The sequence below is a fragment of the Hemiscyllium ocellatum genome, chromosome 25 (genome assembly GCF_020745735.1).
Source record: "Hemiscyllium ocellatum isolate sHemOce1 chromosome 25, sHemOce1.pat.X.cur, whole genome shotgun sequence".
NCBI classification, from domain to species: Eukaryota; Metazoa; Chordata; class Chondrichthyes; order Orectolobiformes; family Hemiscylliidae; genus Hemiscyllium; species Hemiscyllium ocellatum.
In genome coordinates this window covers 33,509,701-33,530,345 of record NC_083425.1, presented here as the reverse complement: position 1 = coordinate 33,530,345, position 20,645 = coordinate 33,509,701, and positions in this window count along the sequence as shown.

Below are 20,645 nucleotides of genomic sequence, written 5' to 3'. Positions count from 1 at the left end.
CACCGGCAAAATAAAAACTCTCCTGCTTTAGTTTCACAGCGTCTGCAAACCGAAATCATACCAGAACAGAGAAATAGTCCCAATTTTTATTTTATTTAGACACTCCTCAACCGGCAAAATGTTGCCGGATGCTGGATATATGAAGTAAATAATAACAGAAAGTGTTTTGGGAATAGGAAGTTCTTATTGTTTTAAGGTTGTCGGTTCTGTTGAAGAGTAAATGCACCAGACACTGTCCCCGCTAACAGTTGGCTCATTTCTCAGTGCAACACAGTACGCTCTCACAGAACCACAATCACTTTAGCATCAGCACAGCGAGGACCCACTAAACTCATCTCGAAGTACTCCGAAAGCCACTTCCCTTTGACCCTCCAAACATTATCCTTCTGGAGTATGTTCTCACTTTTTCCGCGCTATTGCAATGTGAGTGCAGCCCAGGAAAGTGTGGCTCAGAAAGGTACGAGGTCGCTCCCTTTATCCGTCATTAAAACCTATGCAACTGAAGAGGAAACGTTTTCAGGCCTATGGGAAAAGGACGTGACGCGAGGTGAGTTGCTCTTGCAAAGAGCTAGTATGGCCACGATGGATCTAATGGCCGCCTTCTATGCTGTAACCTAACAGTGCAGGTGCTCTGTGCAGACCCACCTTCCTGTGTTTTCTCCAGTTGCTCATTAACCAAGTTGATACCCACTTCTCCCGGCTCCTATGGTGCAGTGGTAGCACCCCTATGTCTGAGCCAGGAGACCCAGGTTAAAGTCCCACCTGTCTGGAAGTGGATAATAGCATTTCCAACCAGGCTGATTGTAAACATCTGCAATTGTTACAACTGAGAGCTGTGAGGGTAGGGTAATATTTATACCCTCTTCATTATGTTCTTAGAACTATCCAAATCTTTCTGTTGACTGCTAAGGTAAGATGTAAGGAGCTCAGGTTATCTGCATCCAATGTTTTTATGTTAAGACACATTTTGACATGCACCAAATCCTTACCTCAGTATGATTAGATCTCCTCGCAGACAAATTCAATCACTTTTATGTTGAAATTCAGCAGCAGTTATGTTACTGTCGATCTGAATGCATTTTGAAATCATAGAAACCCGACAGTGTGGAAGCAGGCTATCAGCCCATCAAGTCCACACTAACCCTCCAAAGAGCATCCCACCAGCACCCACTCTATTCTGGTAACCCTGCATTTCCCACAGCTAATCCATCTAACCTACACATCCCTGGACTCTATGGGCAATTTAGTATGGTCAAGCCTGCACATCTTTAGACTGTGGGAGGAAACCCACGCAGACACAGGAAGAATGTGCAAACTTCACACAGTCTCCCAAGGCTGGAATCGAACCCGGGTCCCTGGTGCTATGAGGCTGACCACTGAGCCACCATGCTACCCTAATGTGAAGTGTGAGCATGGCAAATCAAATGGAGTAGAACAATTTGATTGTGAAGAACTGGACTGCTGACTATAGCCCTTCATTGATTAGTAAAATTAAAGTAATAATTTGTCTCTTATTTCTCAAAGGAAAAATATTTTGGTTTATATTTATGCTTTATGTGTTCTGTATTTAGGTGAATTAAGAATGTAATTTCCAGCTCCTTTACCAGTAATTGTATGTGTTTTACAAAATAGCAAAAATGTCCAAGGATCCATAACAATGACTGTACATATTATACCACCCATTAAGTGGAACTTTAGTAGGTCCCCAGGATGAGATATTTGCCAGAAAGTAAATTTAACAAGAAATATTGTCTTCCTGTCACTGAACTGCTATTAAATTAATAATCATGAGATCTTTCCTCATGCCATTGGTTAAAATTTGCTAGTGATGAAATGGTTGTTGGAATTTTATTTCCAATAAAAATCACATTTTTTGATGAGAGAGATACGTATGCATTACCTGCTTTAAATGAATCACCATGATGTAACTAGAACCTATATTAGAATTCCAGAATTCAGAAGATTTGGAGTTCACTGATGATGGGAGATATTGATGCAAGGTTTGTGAAGGTTTTGTAGCTATTGGTTTGGAGTTATTGAATTGTTTATGCTCGATTCTTCGAATGAGTGAAAAAATTATATTTACTATTTTGAATTAAAGGCAAGATAAAATGTAAAAATAGGAATTGCAGCATCAGATAAAATAATTTTGTGCTACAAAAATGATCTGAGACTTCAACAAAGGGGGAGTGACATTGAAGGAAATAATGCTTATTCAGATTTTGAACAGGGGATTGATGGTGAGGCTATCAGCACTGCTATTATTGTGGGACAAAGCAGAGAGCAAAGCAGAGAACACAGCTGGTGTCTGCACATGTGCACATAAATGCAGGAATCGAGAAGATCCTGTCCAATTTGTCTTGCTTCTCCACAAACCTCAAAGACCTGGCACTTCCATGACAGATATACCATGAAAGATATGAAGTTGCAACTTGTTACTCACTTGATGCACACTAGTTGTGCACCAAGTCAAGATGCAGTCAAGTATTCATACTTTATGTCTTTATCAAAACCAACAGCCTCATTAGGAAACAATTTTCTTTTTAGAAGTGCGGAGACTCTCTCTTTCAGAATTTCTTCTTGGAAAGATTAGAGACTAAAAGGTTTTCTATTTTTTTCCACCCCTCTCTCTTTACATTTTTAAAATCTCCTTTTCGTTTCATGTTATATTTTACATTAGAATTAAATATTCTAATTTATCATTCCTGGTATATACTCTGAGGGCTTGATTGTAAGTTTGTGTAGATTTATGGGCTTTGACCAACTTAAAATCACACCCTGCATGTCACCGAGAATTCTTAAACTCAGATTGACTGAAGAGGCATGGTGTTTCTGGCTTTGCTCACTTTTGCACGAGTCAGAATTGTGGGAGCCATGTTGAAGAGACATCTAATTACGGTAAATTACTACTTGAAATCAAAGAACAACATTGTGGCCACTTGCAAGAGGAATGAACAAGGAGCAGTCCTTTGCTGCTCAACCCAAAATCTAGATCTTGACATGGAATATTGTTATGATCCCAGTTGATAATACTGGACAAGTCAGATTACAGAATGAAAGCTGGCTCGAAGTTTTATTTTTGCAGTTGGATATCTTTGTCGTTAATCACTGATGTCATTCACACAAGGCTGTCTATGTTCTTTTAAGACAAAATCTCAAGCTTATTATGCAAAAGAAATACAATAAAGCTATGAATAAAAAACAGAAATTGTTGAATAAACTCAGCATCTGTGGAGAGAAAAACAGTTGATGTTTCAAGGCCGGTGACTCTTCATCAAAACTGATGAACTGAAGGAGAGTCACCAGACTCAAAATGTTAATTGTTTTCTCCCCACAGATGCTGCTAGACCGGCTGAGTTTCTCTGGAAATTTCTGGGTTTTTTTGCAGATCTCCAGCACCTGTGGTTATTTGTTTTATTTTAGGCTCTAAATATACACATATTCCAAATGTACCAACATTTAAAAAGGCTGCCATCCAGCAATAGCATGCTGGGGGCAGCATAAACCTGCTAAACTCCAAACTCCCAGTGTTGATGTATTCTTTCCACAAATCTGGATGAATCGAGTTTCAGTATAATGATGGATGTTCATTACCGATAGCCAGTGAGAGATTCTCAGTGACACCAAAGGAGTCATGTAGCCTACTATTGGTGGCACTTCTCAATGAATCTCTGCTGTACACACAAAGGCAGGATATTTTATAGGAATAATACAGAGGTCGACAAGTCACGTGGTTGATTGATGCTACATTATTTAAGACAGACAATTATAATTTTACAATGCCTGATGATTGTCGATTCCCTGTGAGAACTAGTGGATGGTTTACAGGGACTGGTTATCGTATTCTACATAATCATATATTGATGGGAAAAGATTTAAACAAAGAACTTTGCTTGTTCTCATTATAGGATTCACATGCCTATGTTAATAGGAAGGGGAAGCAGGATAATGGGAGTAGGAGGCAGTTAATAAAGCTATGGCCGAAACTATCGGTCTTGTCCGGGGAGGACAAATACCTTTCCCAGAGGCTGCAAGTGTATAGATCCAGAGGATTCTGTTCTTTGAGAGTCAGCCAGCAGCACCCCAATGTGATGTCCCCCTCATTCTGTAAGAGGACAGACATGCGATTGATACTGCAGTGAGTCCTCTTTGCAGTGGGATGTTCAACCCTTGAGCCTCCAGTATGTCAGGAAAAGGAAGTAAAAATGGAACTGATCCCTTTGTGGCTTTCTAACTTCTTCATCAGTCCTCGGGGATGAGAAGTTACTCCTACCTCACCCAGAGAGCTGAGGGTTCAACTGACTGGCCATGATAGCTATGATAGTGGTGGGCACTGTCACAGCTTACAATATTGTCATGAAGGAGAGTAAAGAGAACAGATATGAAGTAACCCCTGAAAGAATTGGGTCCCCAAGGTGGGGGCGGTGGTTGGGAGGGTGCAGGATTCGGAGGCTCTGGTGGAGAGGGACTACCAGAGCGGTTCACATCTTGCGGGGACTCCTGATGCACTGAAGTCGCCACTGGACCCCAGCTATGACAGCTAATACTTTCCTTTTTTTCCTTCCTGCCTTTTCAAAACAGCAGTTTTAAAGCTAGCCTTTCCTCTCTGCTCCACCAGCACTCTGTAGCTGCAGGAAGGAGCAGACTGGGGCTCTTGATTACCACTTAATGAGATGGATTGAGAACCTCATTAAATGTTGAGGCTGGCATCCTAGTGGGCACCTCACTGAAATGCTTCATTATTGGCAAAGGTTGGTGATGGCTGGAAATGCAATGGAATGGCTACCAGACATTTTGTGTATGCTCCCGCCAAAACTGGACCTGGCAGGGGCCTGTAATATCCAGGCCAATAAAAACCAACATCATAGAAACATTCCAAACCAATTTTCTAAATGAAATCATATCATATTCCAGGCAAAGTTAAATTAATTGCCTTGTTAGTGCTTGTCTTCCAAGAGCCTTGGTTATGGTGCTGCTATGAAGTGCTGCTCCTGAGTAATTCCTCAATAACCTTAGCTTGAGCACAGCTTGCTGACCTGCTGCAGTATTCAACAAGTGCATTTTAAACAATGTTATTCACAGCCATAATGACTTCACCTGACAAACGAAAAGTGTGCTAAAAGCTTGTGATTTCAAATAAACCAAATAAATGGACTATAATCTGGTAACTTCTGACTTTGTCCACCTCAGTCCAACACCAGCATCTCCACACCACAGCTATACTGGCAGCTGTCTAAACTTATGCCCAAAATGTCGAATTTCTTGTTGCTTGGATGCTGCCTGACCTGCTGTGCTTTTCCAGCAACACATTTTCAGCTGTCTAAACTTGCATGACACCAATATCGATTTCCACTGTAACGCTCAGACTTTTGGTGGAAGCTATTTGTGCTATAATAGTAGCTGAGACATCAGCCATCAGAGATCGCACCAACTTTCAATCAATATATGTTTTCATAGAGTTAGTTAGCACTTCCATGTTGTAAGGAATGGGCCTTACTCTTAGCCTTAAGTCAAGTTGGTGCTGGACTCCTCAATGTTCCCTGATATTGATCACAGCCTTTCTGGAAAGTTTCCTAATGCTCCAGACATTTTGTTGGGCACATCCATCAACCTTCTTCTGGAGCTTGGTATATTGAGGCTGTCATCTGGATCCTTTAGGGAGAGCATGCATACAACCTTGCCCTCTGGCAAACTGGAATTGCACCATCTCTGCACCCCCACCCCCCAACCTCACTGTGGTACATTGTACCTGATGTTTCAGCATGTGCAGACCTCACCTCAACATTATTGTATCATTTTGGACTTTTGAAGGTTTGTAATGCTGGACTTTTTATTTCTTTATTTTTCTAATTTTTTTTCCCCAAAGGGGTTGTACTCAAGAACCTGTATCTAAGATGTCGCCATAAGTGGTGAGTTGTAAATTTTTCACTGTACTCATATGAATATATGTGACAATAAAACTAATTCAGTTCATTTTAATATTCACAGCATCAGTATCTGAGTGTGAAATTAAATGATGATGTGTCTTCATCCTCACTGTTATTGCTTGTCCAGTACTGCCTGGTCAGCTTGAACACCATGGTGGTCTGGAAAAAAAAAACACACATTGGTAGGAGTGTGATTGAGATGGTAAGAGGTTCTTGTTATAGAACTTGAAACATAAGTAACAAAAGATTACAGAATGAAGTTGAAATGGAGGTGAGAAAGAAGATTATATGAAGATACCATTATTTTTCATGGATTCATCCTTGCTGATGCTGACCACAGCCTTTCCCATTATGAACAACACCATTTCCTCCACTCGAGTGCCTAAACGTGCTTCTCCCCATCTGTTCAGCTCCTGTTAACTCCTGCTGTGCACTATCTGTGCAGGAGAGTTGAAAGTGCAATATACTTGTGTGATGGTGATTCCATTATTAAATAGCTGTCAGTCTCTTCTGGCTCGGGATCCTCGGCAAGGCTTGCACTATGCCAAGTATGAAAGTGAAAAGGAACAATTGAATGTTAAGGTCAGAGTAAGGATAGAGATTGTAGGTCAGTGAGTAATGAATGGATGAGGATTGTGAGCAATGAGTGATGTTTGGAGATGTGGTTGGGAAATGTGCCATTTGAAAATGCATTCACGAAGATTTAGTGTTGCTGAATCCGGGTCTAAATGGCTGCATTCCTGGCAATGATCTCTGTAGCTATCAGCTCCCATTTCCTTCCCATTTATCTGCAAGGCCTTGCGGTCCCCATGTGGAATCAGAATGTCTCCCATCCTTCCCACCTAGTCCAAGTCCTCTAAGACTTGCAGTGGTGTGTTGGAAAACCTGGGTGTCATTTCTGTCCCAAATCCAGCCACTGTCCTCTCTTTTCCAAGCTAGATTCAGCTCACAACAAACTACCAGCACCTGCTTCATTTACGATGTACCTCCCCTTTAAGAGATACAGGCTGGCTTTAAACCATGCTGGCTGGATTTAAATAGTTCCAGTAAGTTACAATTCTAGACCCATTGCTGATGTATGCAGTCAATCAAGATCGTGGTTAGCATTGGCTGCAGGCAGAAAGCCTGATAATCAGCAGACAGCACGAAGATTCCGTGCAGCCTGAATTATAGCAAAATGGCGTGGGATTATTGCACATTGAAATCCTCATCTCCCCCTTTGGAGACTATTGAATTGGGCCCCACAGCCTCAATTATATTTGATGAATCTTGCTTTCCCCTGCGGTGTTTAATGCTTTTTGATGTTGCAAATATTTTACCCTTTTGATATATGCCATAGTAATAAATAGTTATATTTGTCAAAGTATTTAACCATAAATTAGGAGAAGCTGCCTTTCTGAAGTGGTTGATATTACGGAATGTACTGGCATCTTGTAACCTTACATCACACAATACTTTAGTGTCTGAAAATTGGTTAACCTTCTTCATTTGAGTCTGTTTCCTAGGGAACATAGGTTAAGAATAATTCATCTATACTTCTTGTCATACAGAATGACCAAAGAAATAACAAGTATTAATGCACACAATCATGGTTTGTGAAGCATAAAGGATTAATAATAAAATAAAATGATAAATCCATTCTATTACATTCATTATTTTCTTTAGTTTGCAATGTTCCATCATTTTATCCCACCCTCATTTCACACTTGACTTTCTTTTCAGTTTTGATAAGTCTGTTTCTCATAACATCTTAGGGTCATATTTGACCCACAGATGCGCTTCCAACCATCTATCTGCATGATGAAAAGGACTGCCATTTATCACCTCTGTAACATCATCTGATGTTACTCCTGCCTTAGCTATACCTTCATTCACGTCTTTGTTATCTCTTAGATTGATTGCTACACTGCACTCCTGACTGACTTCCCAGAGCCTCTGAGGTATTTCTAATTCTGGCTCCTTGAGCATCCCAAGTCTAACTGCTGCACTGTGCCTGGATTCTATGATCTAACATCCCCCTCTGAAAACATGTCTGCTTCTTCATTTTTCTTTCTTCTGTTAGGCTGCTCCACAAGTGAGACTACTTTGACAAAAGTTTGGTCAAGCAACTAATGTCTGCTTATGGCACTTGAAGCTTAATTTTGCTTTATCATACTCCAATGAAGCACCTTAGGGCATCAATTACATTAAGGATGCCACATTAACGTAAGCTGTTGCTTTTTATTTGTTTACACAATTCCCATTATCTTCATTTTGCTATCATCCATGTGCCCACCCAAGTGCCGCTTAAATGTCCCTAATGTTTCTGATTCTACTACCACTGCTGGCAGTGCATTCTACACACCCACCATTCCCTGAGTAAAGTACCTACATCTAACATTTCCACTAAACCTTCCTCCAATCACTTTAAAATCATGCCCCCTCTTGATAGCCATTTCCGCCCTGGGAAAAAGTATCTGGTGATCCACTCTATTTATGCCTCTCATCATCTTGTACACGTCTATCAAGTCACCTCTCATCCTTCTTCTCTCCAATGAGAAAAGCCCTTGCTCCCTCAACCTTTCTTCATAAGATATGCCCTCCTTTCAGACAGCATCCTGGTATATCTCCTCTGCACCCTCTCTAAAGCTTCCACATCATTCCTATAATAAGACCATAAGACATAGGAATGGAAGTAAGGCCATTCGGCCCATCGAGTCCACTCTGCCATTCAATCATGGCTGATAGGCATTTCAACTCCACTTACCTGCATTCTCCCGTAGCCCTTAATTCCTTGTGACATCAAGAATTTATCAATCTCTGCCTTGAAGACATTTAGCGTCCCAGCCTCCACTGCACTCTGTGGCAATGAATTCCACAGGCCCACCACTCTCTGGCTGAAGCAATGTCTCCGCATTTCTGTTCTGAATTTACCCCCTCTAATTCTAAGGCTGTGTCCACGGGTCCTAGTCTCCTCGCCTAACGGAAACAATTTCCTAACGTCCACCCTTTCCCAGCCATGTATTATCTTGTAAGTTTCTATTAGATCTCCCCTTAATCTTCTAAACTCCAATGAATACTGTCCCGGGATCACCAGCCGTTCCTTGTACGTTAGACCGACCATTCCATGGATCATCCGTGTGAATCTCTGCTGTTCACGCTTCAGTGCCAGTATGTCCTTCCTGAGGTATGAGGACCAAAACTGGACACAGTACTCCAAATGGGACCTAACCAGAGCTTTATAAAGTGTCAGTAGCACAACAGTGCTTTTATATTCTAACCCTCTTGAGATAAATGACAACATTGCATTCACTTTCTTAATCACAGACTCAACCTGCATGTTTACCTCTAGAGAATCCTTGACTCGTACTCCCAGATCCCTTTGTACTTTGGCTTTACGAATTTTCTCACCGTTTAGAAAGTAGTCCATGCTTGAATTCTTTTTTCCAAAGTGCAAGACCTCGCATTTGCTCACATTCAATTCCATCAGCCATTTCCTGGATCACTCTCCCAAACTGTCTAGATCCTTCTGTAGCCTCCCCACTTCCTCAGTACTACCTGCCTGTCCATATAACTTTGTATCATCGGCAAACTTCGCTAGAATGCCCCCAGTCCCTTCATCCAGAGAATAAGGTGACCAAAACTGAACATAATATTCTAAGTGTGGTCTAACCAGGGCTTTTTAGAGCTACAGCATAACTTCACGGCTTTTAAACTCAATTCTCCTGCTAATGAAAGCCAACACACCGTACACCATCTTAATAATCCTATCAACTTGGGTGGAAACTTGGAGGGACCTATGGACATCGACCCTCTGTTCCTGCACACTGCCAGGAAACTTGCCTTTAACTCTGTATTCTGCAATCAAATTTGACTATCCAAAATGAATCACTTCACACTTTTCCAGGACAACTCCATCTGTTACTTATAAGCCCAGTTCTGCATCCTGTCAATGTCCCATTGCAACCTACAACAGTCCTCCATATTATCTATAACTCCACTAACCTTTGTGTCATTGGCAAACTTACTAACCCACCCTTCTACTTCCTCATCCAAGTCATTTATAACAACCACAAAATGCAGAGTCCCAGAATAGATCCCTGCGGAACGCCACTGGTCACTGAGCTCCAGGTTGAATACTTTTCATCAACTATTACCCTCTGTCTTTTATGGGTTTGCCAACTCAGTATCCAGACAGCCAAATTTCCCTGTATCCCATGCCTCCTTACTTTCTGAAAGAGCCTACTATGGGTAATCTTATCAAACGCCTTGCAAAAATTCATGTACACCATATCCACTGCTCCACCTTCATCAATGTGTTTGATCACATCTTCAAAGAATTAAATAAGTTTTGTGAGGCATGACCTGCCCCTCACAAAGCCATACTGACTATCTCTAATCAAACTATGGCTTTCCAAGTAATCATAAATCCTGTCTCCTGGAATCCTCTCCAATGCTTTACCCACCACAGAGGTATGACTGACTGGTCTGTAATTATCCCTATTCCCTTTCTTGAACTTGAGTATAACATTTTCCACCCTCCAATCATTTGGCACTACTCCAATGGACAGTGAGCACGCAAAGACCATCGACAAAGGTGCAATAATCTCTTCCCTTGTTTCCCATAGTAACCTTGGATTTATCCCATCTGGCCCGGGGACAAAGGAGGATAAAGGGATCTAAGGCAGTGGAGGCACTTTACAAAATGCTGAGCTTAAATTGGTGGAGGGGCGATGACACTGTGGAAATTGCAGATGGGGTGACAGGAGAAATTACAGAAGATTCCCCTTTTAAAAATGGAGTCAATACAGTCAGTCATTAATGCAAGGCCTCTGAGCTGTATTCCTTTCGATGAGCACATGTAGAATGATTGATTGCCACATAATTTGAACCATTTGGATAAACATTTATACTGTGAGGTTTTGTTTTGAATAATACTCATGATATAAGGAGAACATCTTCAGTTTTTACAATGCTTTATTAATAGCAAAATAAAAATAAGGCCGCAATCCACAGAATTAAATCCTTTCTATGCTGTAATTACAAGGAGACATCAGGGACACCAGACAGTATGAATTTAAACATCGCCCCATTGATATTTGTGAGCCAGAGCACATGCATCTTTACCCAGCAGTTCAGAAATGCCCATTCTGGAAACAGCCAATCCTGGAGTTTGCCACAACTGGCCAACCTATTTATGCTGAAAATAAATTGAAAATTTGTTTATAGCAAGTTTACTCCCAGATCAAATGCCAAGTAAAATATACTAAAGTGGACAGTAAAATCCCAACCCAGACAACTGTAGTTAATATTTTGAGTTTCTTGGTGTTGCTGCCAGTTTATATCTTAGATATGAACTTATTTAAAGCTTATGAGAATGTGTCATGTGCAATCTCAGTCAGATTTTGCTCTGGAGTTACTAACGGTCTATATCTATTACACTAAATCAACAACACCACTAATAGCTTTTGTCTGTTCACTACAGAGAAGAATCTATATCATCAGTACTAAGTGTATGAATCTGGACATAGCATGCCTTTGATGTAACTCATAAAATTAAATGTATTCAACAGTTCAGAACAAGGATTGCTACACTTTAACCAGACCTCAACATTATACCAAGCACACATGAACTGCTGTTGCTATGCCTGAACATATTGTACAAATGCAACTTATCCAAACAGAAGGCAACCGATGACATTGTACAGACCACTTCTCTTGCATCTGGAAGTTTATGCCCCAAAGATGGTAATTAAATGAGTGGATCAATGAGAAGAGTCATGGTAACATTTAATTTATCCAGCAGATAGACTCCAAGTAGATACACAAAAAAAAACTCTGGTGTTACAAGTTGTCCATGAAAAATCACAAAATTGTAAGAGATTGAAGGGTAAAACTGAATAACCCCTGAAAATAGGCAGAGATTGGATTGCTTGATTAATCCATGCTCTTTCACTGGAATGTGGGCAGAATGCCAACTTTGTGCTATCTGTTTATTTCCATGGCTGCAATATGCATTCTCTCGCTGTTCATCCACCACACCTATCAGCAGGGGATTCAGTGTTGCGAGTGATTAGATTATTTAAAGCTAGCCTGAATCTCTTAAAGGGGAGGACCATTCTAGTTACTGGCAGTGCTCAGGTCATTCTGAATATTGCAATGTTGAAGAGTTAACAATGACTGATTATGGAAGACTACATCAAAGAATCAGTCACATGCTCAGAACGCAGAAGGTGAGATAGTCATGGAGCTCAGTGTTACCCCAAAGATCTGGAAGTAGTGCAAAAAGAAATTGAATGACTTCACACAAATTGTCATGGTAATGAGTGCACCTTAAAAGCTTTCTGGTGGTATAGCCACTTGCTCTGGTGTACACTGTACATAGCCCATTTTCACACGTCACTCACTTCTACTTTATGTTATGGTGGGACACATGAAATTGGATTTTCCTGGCGTGGTGCCTCTGATCATTTTAAAATTTGGTATCCTGCTGCACTCATAAGCAAAAGCCATCGGCAGGTACACAAGCAGAGTCCTATACAGAGCACTATCAGTATGACCAGCCCTACAAATAGTAGTGCGTGTAGGTTCCAATGCCCCCATCCTCCCCAAAGGGAGGTAAGCCACTGGAACCAGGAGTCATCTGCTGGGGGAGGTGACCACCTTCATATGATTTATTACACTAGCGATATTCTGGGACTCATCAGGAATATTAAAACAGCATAAGGTACCTAACATTTTGCAGACACCCACTCTCTCGGCCATCAGTATGTCTAGTACCAATCGATTTTATATCACTGCTTCTCTTACTGCCGTTAACTCAGTATTAATGAGTGTTAGACCTTCCTCTGTCTCATTTGCTAACAGAAACACACTATATGCCAGGCCATTAATCTTGTTTATTGACATCGTTGTCCTTGCTCCCAAGAGAATAGACCACCCAATGCTCGCTCCTGGTGTAGTCCAGGGGTCTATGAGTGTGTACCCATTCCAATGCCATGGGATGTCCCTTCGGGTTTGCCCATTACTGGCCTTTGGGACGAACACTGTCATGCCAATAGTCAGTACCCCAGGGTAGCAGCACCCCTTCCATCCCAGAGGGAGGTGGTGGTACCCTCTCTCTCCGCAGGCCCATATTATACCCGCCATCATGGTCTAATTATTGATAAAGGAACAAGTAACATTGATGATCGTACCATTTGCATGGTTGCTGAGCAAGAGTCATTGTTCAGGTACAGCATTGTAGTACACTGGGAGATCCCCAAATGGAGTCTCCCTGACTGGTGCAAATATACATTTCTCCCCTGCCTTCCACTGCAGTTAGCCTTGAGTGGGTGGTGACGTGAGATTTGCCCTAATTGCTCCCCTTATCCGGATCAGGGTCGTCACTGCCCGCGGAAGCACATAGCCATTTCTCACCAGGTTTGGCAGTCCATCGTTGGGCTGTGTGCAAACATATCCAACAAGGATAGCCAACCTCTAATCTCTGGTGTTGTATTAGGGCCAAGGCACAAGTCCTGTTCCCTTCACATCTAGCGATGGTCCTTCGCACCTCCCAACCTACTGGCATCGCATTTATGCCTCTTATCTCATGAAGGACTATTTCCACTTTCGAGTTAAACTTGCTCCTGAACCCTGGCTGACTCCCTCCAGCTTCTGGCGTGACATTAATGCCCTCTGCCCTGCTTGGGGTTAGGTCCATGATCTGGTTTGGTTGGTTGCTGTGCCCTGGTGCTACCATTTCCTGTAGGACCTTCTGCACTGCATCTCTGGGGGGGGGGGGGGGGGGGGTTGCGATTTTACCACTATATTCACCTGCTCTGTCAGAGAAGGGTCTATCTATTCCACACCACCAGGCTCTCTCATCACTCTTCTGAGTCTTGGTTATTATTACCCGTGGCCTGGCACCTCCTTCCTTGATAATAGAATACCAATTTCCCATGTCAGGTGTCCCTGTAGCCGTGGTGGCTGTTACTAAGTGCCAGTCACTGGGACCACAAGGATCCTTGCACAAATATTTATCATCCCATTTATAGTCATCCTGGTTACTAAACCGCCATGGGTCACATGTAAAGGTCCCCTTAGCACCCTCAGTTAAGATTACTGTCTGTGCTCTATCCCAGATGCCCCTGCTTTTACAAGTGATCCTGCCAGGGCACTTACTAACAGTGTGAGCTGAGGCAGCCCCATATTTGTATGAGGTGTCTAGCAGCCTTACAAATCCCTATCTATATAAGTCCAATCTGGTTATCGGAGTTTCACGACTTGCACTTATTTAGTTCCAGTGTTGTCCGATGTCTCCTCAGGACCAGCTACACATTTGCAATGGCTGGCATGTATTCTCATGGTGCTTTTGACGATCTTAACAGTTGTCTGTGTTGTAATGAGCACTTGAAATGGCCCCAGCCACCTCTTTGCCTTCCAGCTTTTCCTACTGAAGTCTTTCACCGCTATTCAGTCTCCAGGTTCTAGATCGTGCAGCTTCCCTTCTGCTGGTTGGGATAGTGCTGCCTTCACTTGATTCTGTCCTTTGTGGGATGCCCGCCTCCACCTTAGCCTTCCCCCATTAGTCACCCTGCTGTCCAGCCTCCAGGGCTGACTGAGGCTGTCTGTGCGGGCACTGCTTCGCCCAGTGGTCCATTGCACCGCAAACAAAGCACCCGCCTTTTCCTTTTCCTCTTCTGTGACCTCCACCTCTGCCTCTCTCTCTTCCTGTAGCACCTCCCTTCAATGGCTGGGTGACCATTTGCATCATAGTAAGCTGAGCTTTATGTGCTTGCTGTTCCATCTTTAGTTTCTGCTTATCCTTCTCTTGGGCCAGCAATTTTTCAGCATGGATCGCGTGTTGTTCTATCAAATTAAGCTTTCCTGTGTCCTAAGTGTGTCTTTAACCTTTTTCTCTATTTCCCCTTCATTCCATTGATGAAGCTGTTCCTCAGGTGTGTCTCATATGGCACGATTTCTGCTGTCGTTATGTCCTCGGGTGGTTTCAGTCCACTATGGGTGTTATGGACTTCAGTGAGGTGTGTAAGGTACTGGAACACTGTCTCACCTTCTTGTTGTTTACACATTGCAATTTTGGTCATGTCCATTCGCACTGGGAACGCCTCCCTACAGGCGGTTGCCAGCGCTGCAACAAAATCATCAAAGTCTCTATTCTGCTCCGCTTGGCTGTTCTGGAATGGGCGTTTGCGGCTGGCCAGTTATACCTGATTTTGGTGATCTGGCACCCAGTTTTCCTCCCAGGAGATGGCTCATCTCATGTGATGTGGGACGGAACTTGGTACAGAACCTTGTCACTTCTTCAGGGAACGCATTACCTCCAACCTCGCGTGGGTCAGGCAACTGCTCATAGGCACTTTCCAAATCCTTCATGGTCCATGGCCGGTGGACCAACATCAGGTACCCTTCTGGACCTGCAGCTTCAACCATTGGGGCTTGCAGAACCACCTGGTTAGGTGATAGTGTGTGAATACTCTTGCCGTCTGACTCATCATCCATCGTGGGGTGATCGCAGACAGGCCCTGAATGCCTTTCCGTCTTGAAGTGGCCATCCTCCGCTTGGCCTTCTTGCTTCGATCTGTTGCTGGTATGAAATGCTACCGGTAACCCAGCAGACCCTGAGGCGGCGGCCGCTGACTTGGAATCTTCGCCAGACAGATCTCGTAGGGGTGCTGTAGGTCACGGAGGGGGCCATCAAGGTCAGGATCTGGAACAGACATAAGACACTGTACAGCTTCATTAGGTTGGTTTCCGCGTGCCTCTGTTTCTGCGCTGGTGTTTATACACGTATTTGATCTATCTTTTACTTGAGATTTCTTTTCTCTGATATCAGCCTCAGCCTTCCACATTCTAATGAGCATTCCAATTCACAGGTTCTATTTTTCCCTTCCATATCCCCTTCTCTCTCTCCTCTAACTATGACCTTATTATTTCCAACTGCCTTTTACTAAAACTTCCTACTTCCGGAAAACCATATTCCTTGACCACACTTCTAACTGCTTTACAAACTCTGGGCCATAATTATTTAACATGTATTGTAATTTTGGTTGACCATTCCAAGTCCTCCTGTGGACCCTTTTTTGTTTGCTCATGCTGTAGCCCATTTTCAGCTTTATTGGAAAAGAGTTCAGCTCTCTCTCTCTAATGGTACTGTTATCTTTTTTGCCAATATGACTTGCTTTTACCTCTGGAGATCCCCTCTCATTGGGCACATCCGCCTCAATGCCTTGGTTTTTGTAAACTATGAAACCATGTACCTGGTACATCTTTGGTGAGTCCAACTCAGCCAGTGTTGGTTTCAAGTCTAAAACCTTAAATTTTCTGTCTCTTAAACACTCTAGAGATGACAATCCTTTCCCTTGAGTTTTGCTCGAATACCGCGCAAGAGTTCACTGGACCCTCCTGCTGATTTATTTATTCTCTTAGAACAAGTCGCTATGTAGGATACTTAGCCATGGCTCTTACCCTGACCCTATTGGATTCTGACCCCAGCACTAGGGCAATCCACAGATTCCCAGCCTTCTCGTGCAAAAGGACCAATTTAGCACTCGAGATAAAATGAAAGACCTTCAAGGTGCTGGCGCCTATGCCTCCTGGGAATCTTCAGAATCTTCCCCAGTCACGGGATCCCGGGCGAGCCCTCAAGTTTACTGTTGTGGCCGTTAAATTGACTTGACTCAAATGCTTGCAAGAGCAAAGAAAAAGTTTATTTCAGATCTCTGCAAAGGGATCCAATACATTGGCAAGATGCCTCATGTAAGGGGCGCCTGATAGCTTTCACATATCCCCTTCATTCTATAATTCGCTTCTTCTTATTATCAGCTGCAAGGTTAGGGGCCTGGAACATTCGAGTTCCTTTCCATATATGGAGTTATTTTCTCATTCCCTGACTGTTTAACTGGCCTTGTAAATCTGCTGTTAGGTCGGGTTGGCCTTTACATTTTTCTGTTTGTTTGCAATACTTGCCCCTAGTTTCAGTCAGGCCCTTACTTCTTTGTTTCCCTATGCCTTTATAGATTTCACAATAAATGTTAATTTTCCATTATACACAAAATGTCATGGTAATGGGTGCACCTCAAAATCCCACCAATTGTAACGCTTTCCTCATCTACTGGTCAATTTTTCACATCTCTGCCTCACCGAGTAATGATCTCTACTAGTCAGGATTCTCCTAACATACATATTCTTTACCTCTCCCTTTCCCATTTAGCCCCGGGATATAAGTCTTTCACCCACAGATTGCATCCATCTTTTGAACCATGGCTGTCACATCTCCAATCCTATATTAACGCATCTCCCTTTTCCTTCAGGAAACATTGGTCACAATCAGAGGCAGCAGAAATTACTGGAAGAGGTAGGGATGCACTAGGATGCTTATCCCAATTGGGTAAGATAGCATTGGCCATTATAAGAAGGAACACTGCTAGGAGTCCTACTCCTACTCCTACCTTTTTTTAATCAAATGGTCGAGACTCTGCCTCATTCTCCTGTTATTCTCAATAGTAAGATGAAGTCCTAATAGACCCATCCATCTAGAAAACAATTCATTTATCTACAAACCCCCAAATCATTAAGACTGTACACCAGCGCGAGCAGTAAATGCTAAAGGAAATAGTTCTTAATTATTGACTCACAACAAAGATATAACCCCAGTAATGGAGAAGGATTCTAGGAAGGGACAAAATAAGTATGGTTAACCAAAGAATGACATTTTTAAAAATACATGTGGCAAAGATTAGTGGCAAACCAAAAGATTGGGAAAGATTTAAAAGCCAACAAAAGATGACCATACAAGTAACATGGAGGGACAAAATAAACTATAAGGCAAACTAACACGTAATCTTAGAGTAATGAGTAAGAGCTTCTTTAAATGCATGAAAAGAAAGACAGAGGCCAAAGTGAACGTGGCCCCTTGGATAACAAGATAGGGAAAATAATAAATAGGAAGAAGATATGGCGGAGGATTTGAATAATTTATATGCTTCAGTCTTTACAACAGAGGACACTAATAACATGTTAAAAATAATAAATAAGCAAGACATATATATTATATATTGCAGGTAGATAGGATAGTCAAGAAGGCATTTGGTATGCTTTCCTTTGTTGGTCAGAGTATTGTGTATATGAGTTGGGAAATCATGTTGCAGCTGTATATGACATTGGTTAGGCCACTATTGGAATATTGCGTGCAATTCTAGTCTCCTTCCTATTGAAAAGATGTTGTGAAACTTGAAAGGATTCAGAAAAGATTTACAAGGATGTTGCCAGGGTTGGAGGATTTGAGCTATAGGGAGAGGCTGAACACGCTGGGGTTGTTTTCCCTGGAGCGTTGGAGGGGTGACCTTATAGAGGTTTACAAAATTATGATGGGCATGGATAGGATAAATAGGCAAAGTCTTTTCCCTGGGTTCGGGGAGTCCAGAACTAGAAGGCATAGGTTTAAGGTGAGAGGGGAAAGATATAAGAGACCTATGGGGCAACATTTTCACACAGAGGGTGGTACGTGTATGGAATGAGCTGCCGGAGGAAGTGGTGGAGACTGGTACAATTGCAACATTTAAGAGGCATTTGGATGGGTATATGAATAGGAAGGGTTTGGAGGGATATGGGCTGGGTGCTGGCAGGTGGGACTAGATTGGGTTGAGATATCTGGTCAGCATGGACAGGTTGGACCAAAGGGTCTGTTTCCATGTTGCGCATCTCTATGACTCTAAAACGATAGGGGTAAGAAACACAATAACCATCACTAGAGAAAAAGTACGAACAAAACAAATGGGCTAAAAGCCCAATAGGTCACCTGGATCTGATGGGTTGCATCATAGGATTTTAAAGGGAATTGCTGCAGAGACAGTGAAAGGACTGATAGGAAGCTTTGAAGATTTGCTAGATTCTGGAAAAGTTCCAGAGGATTGGAAAACTGCCAACGTAACAGGGTTATGCCAAAAGGGAGGGTGAGAAAAAAAAGGTAACAATAGGCCAGTTTGCTTAACATCTGTTGAAATTGTTAGAGTTCATTAAAAATGATGTAGGAGTTTGAGCATTTAGAAATGCATAATATGATCAAGTGGGATCAGGATGGCTTTATGAAGGGGAAATCATGGCTGACAAAATTTATTACAGTTCTTTGAAAAGGTAACAAGCAGATTAAATAAAAGGAACCACGAGGATTAGATTTGGATTTCTAAAAGATAATTAACAATGTGCTACACATAAGAGTACTTACTAACAACTCATCGTGTTGGAGGTAGTATATTAGCATTGATAAAGGATGAGAGAAGATTTGTAGCTCGGGTGCTCGTTGTTGTGCTTCTGTTTGCCGAGCTGGGAGTTTTTGTTGCAAACATTTCGTCCCCTTTCTAGGTGACATCCTCAGTGCTTGGGATCCTCCTGTGAAACGCTTCTGTCATGTTTCCTTTGGTATTTATAGTGGCTTGTCTCTGCCGCTTCCGGTTGTCAGTTGCTGTCCGCTGCAGTGGCTGGTATATTGGGTCCAGGTCGATGTGTTTGTTGTTAGACAGCTAACAAACCGCATCCACGAACACCAACTAGCCACGAAATGACACGACCAGCTATCCTTAGTAGCCATACACACAGACGACAAACAACATGAATTCGACTGGGACAACACTACTATTATAGTGCAAGCCAAACAGAGAACAGCCAGGGAATTCCTAGAGGCATGGCACTCATCCACTGATTCTATCAACAAACATATCGACCTGGACCCAATATACCAGCCACTGCAGCGGACAGCAACTGACAATCGGAAGCTGCAGAGACAAGCCACTATAAATGCCGGAGGAAACATGACAGAAGCGTTTCACAGGAGGCTCCCAAGCACTGAGGATGTCACCTAGAAAGGGGACAAAACGTTTGCAACAAAAGCTCCTAGCTCGGCAAACAGAACCACAACATTGATAAAGGATTGTCTGACCAATAGAAGGTGTATGTTGGGATTAAGGGATGACATTTTCAGGATAACCATTTTAACTAGCAGAGTGTCAGAGGGATCAATGCTGGGGACACGATTATTTACAACATACATTAATAACTTAGATGACTGAAGTGAATCTACTACTACTAAGTTTAAGAATGATACAAATAATAAGTGGGAAGGCAAATAAAGAGGATGATGTAAAGTGCCTGGAGTGATATCAATAACTTGACTGAGTGTGTGAAAACTTGGGTGATGGAATAAAGCATGGAAAAATGTAAGGTTGTGCCCTTTAGCAGGAAGAATAGAAAAGCTGAGTATTAATTAAATGGGGCCAAACTGCAAAAAACTGCAGCACAGAGGGAATTGGGGCCTTGTGCAGAAACTTAAAAAGTAATAGGGAAGGCAAATAGATTGATGGCATTTCTTTTGAAGGGAATTCGATATAAAAACAGGGAGATATTGCTAAAACTATGCAAGGCACTAGTCAGATCATATGTGGAATACAGTGAACAGTTTTTCTCCCCTTATTGGAGGGATGATAGATAACAATATAAGAACACAGTAAGAACTAAGAGCAGGAATAGGCCATCAGACCCTTCGAGCCTGCTCCGCCATTCAATAAGATCACAGCTGATCTTTTCATGGACTCAGCTCCACTTACCCGTCCTCTCACAATAAACCTTAATTCCTTTGCTTTTCAAAAAAGTATCTATTTTTAACTTTGAAAACATTTACTTCATTGGGCAAGGAATTCCACGGATTCATGACCATCTGGGTGAAGAAATCCTTCTCAATTCAAC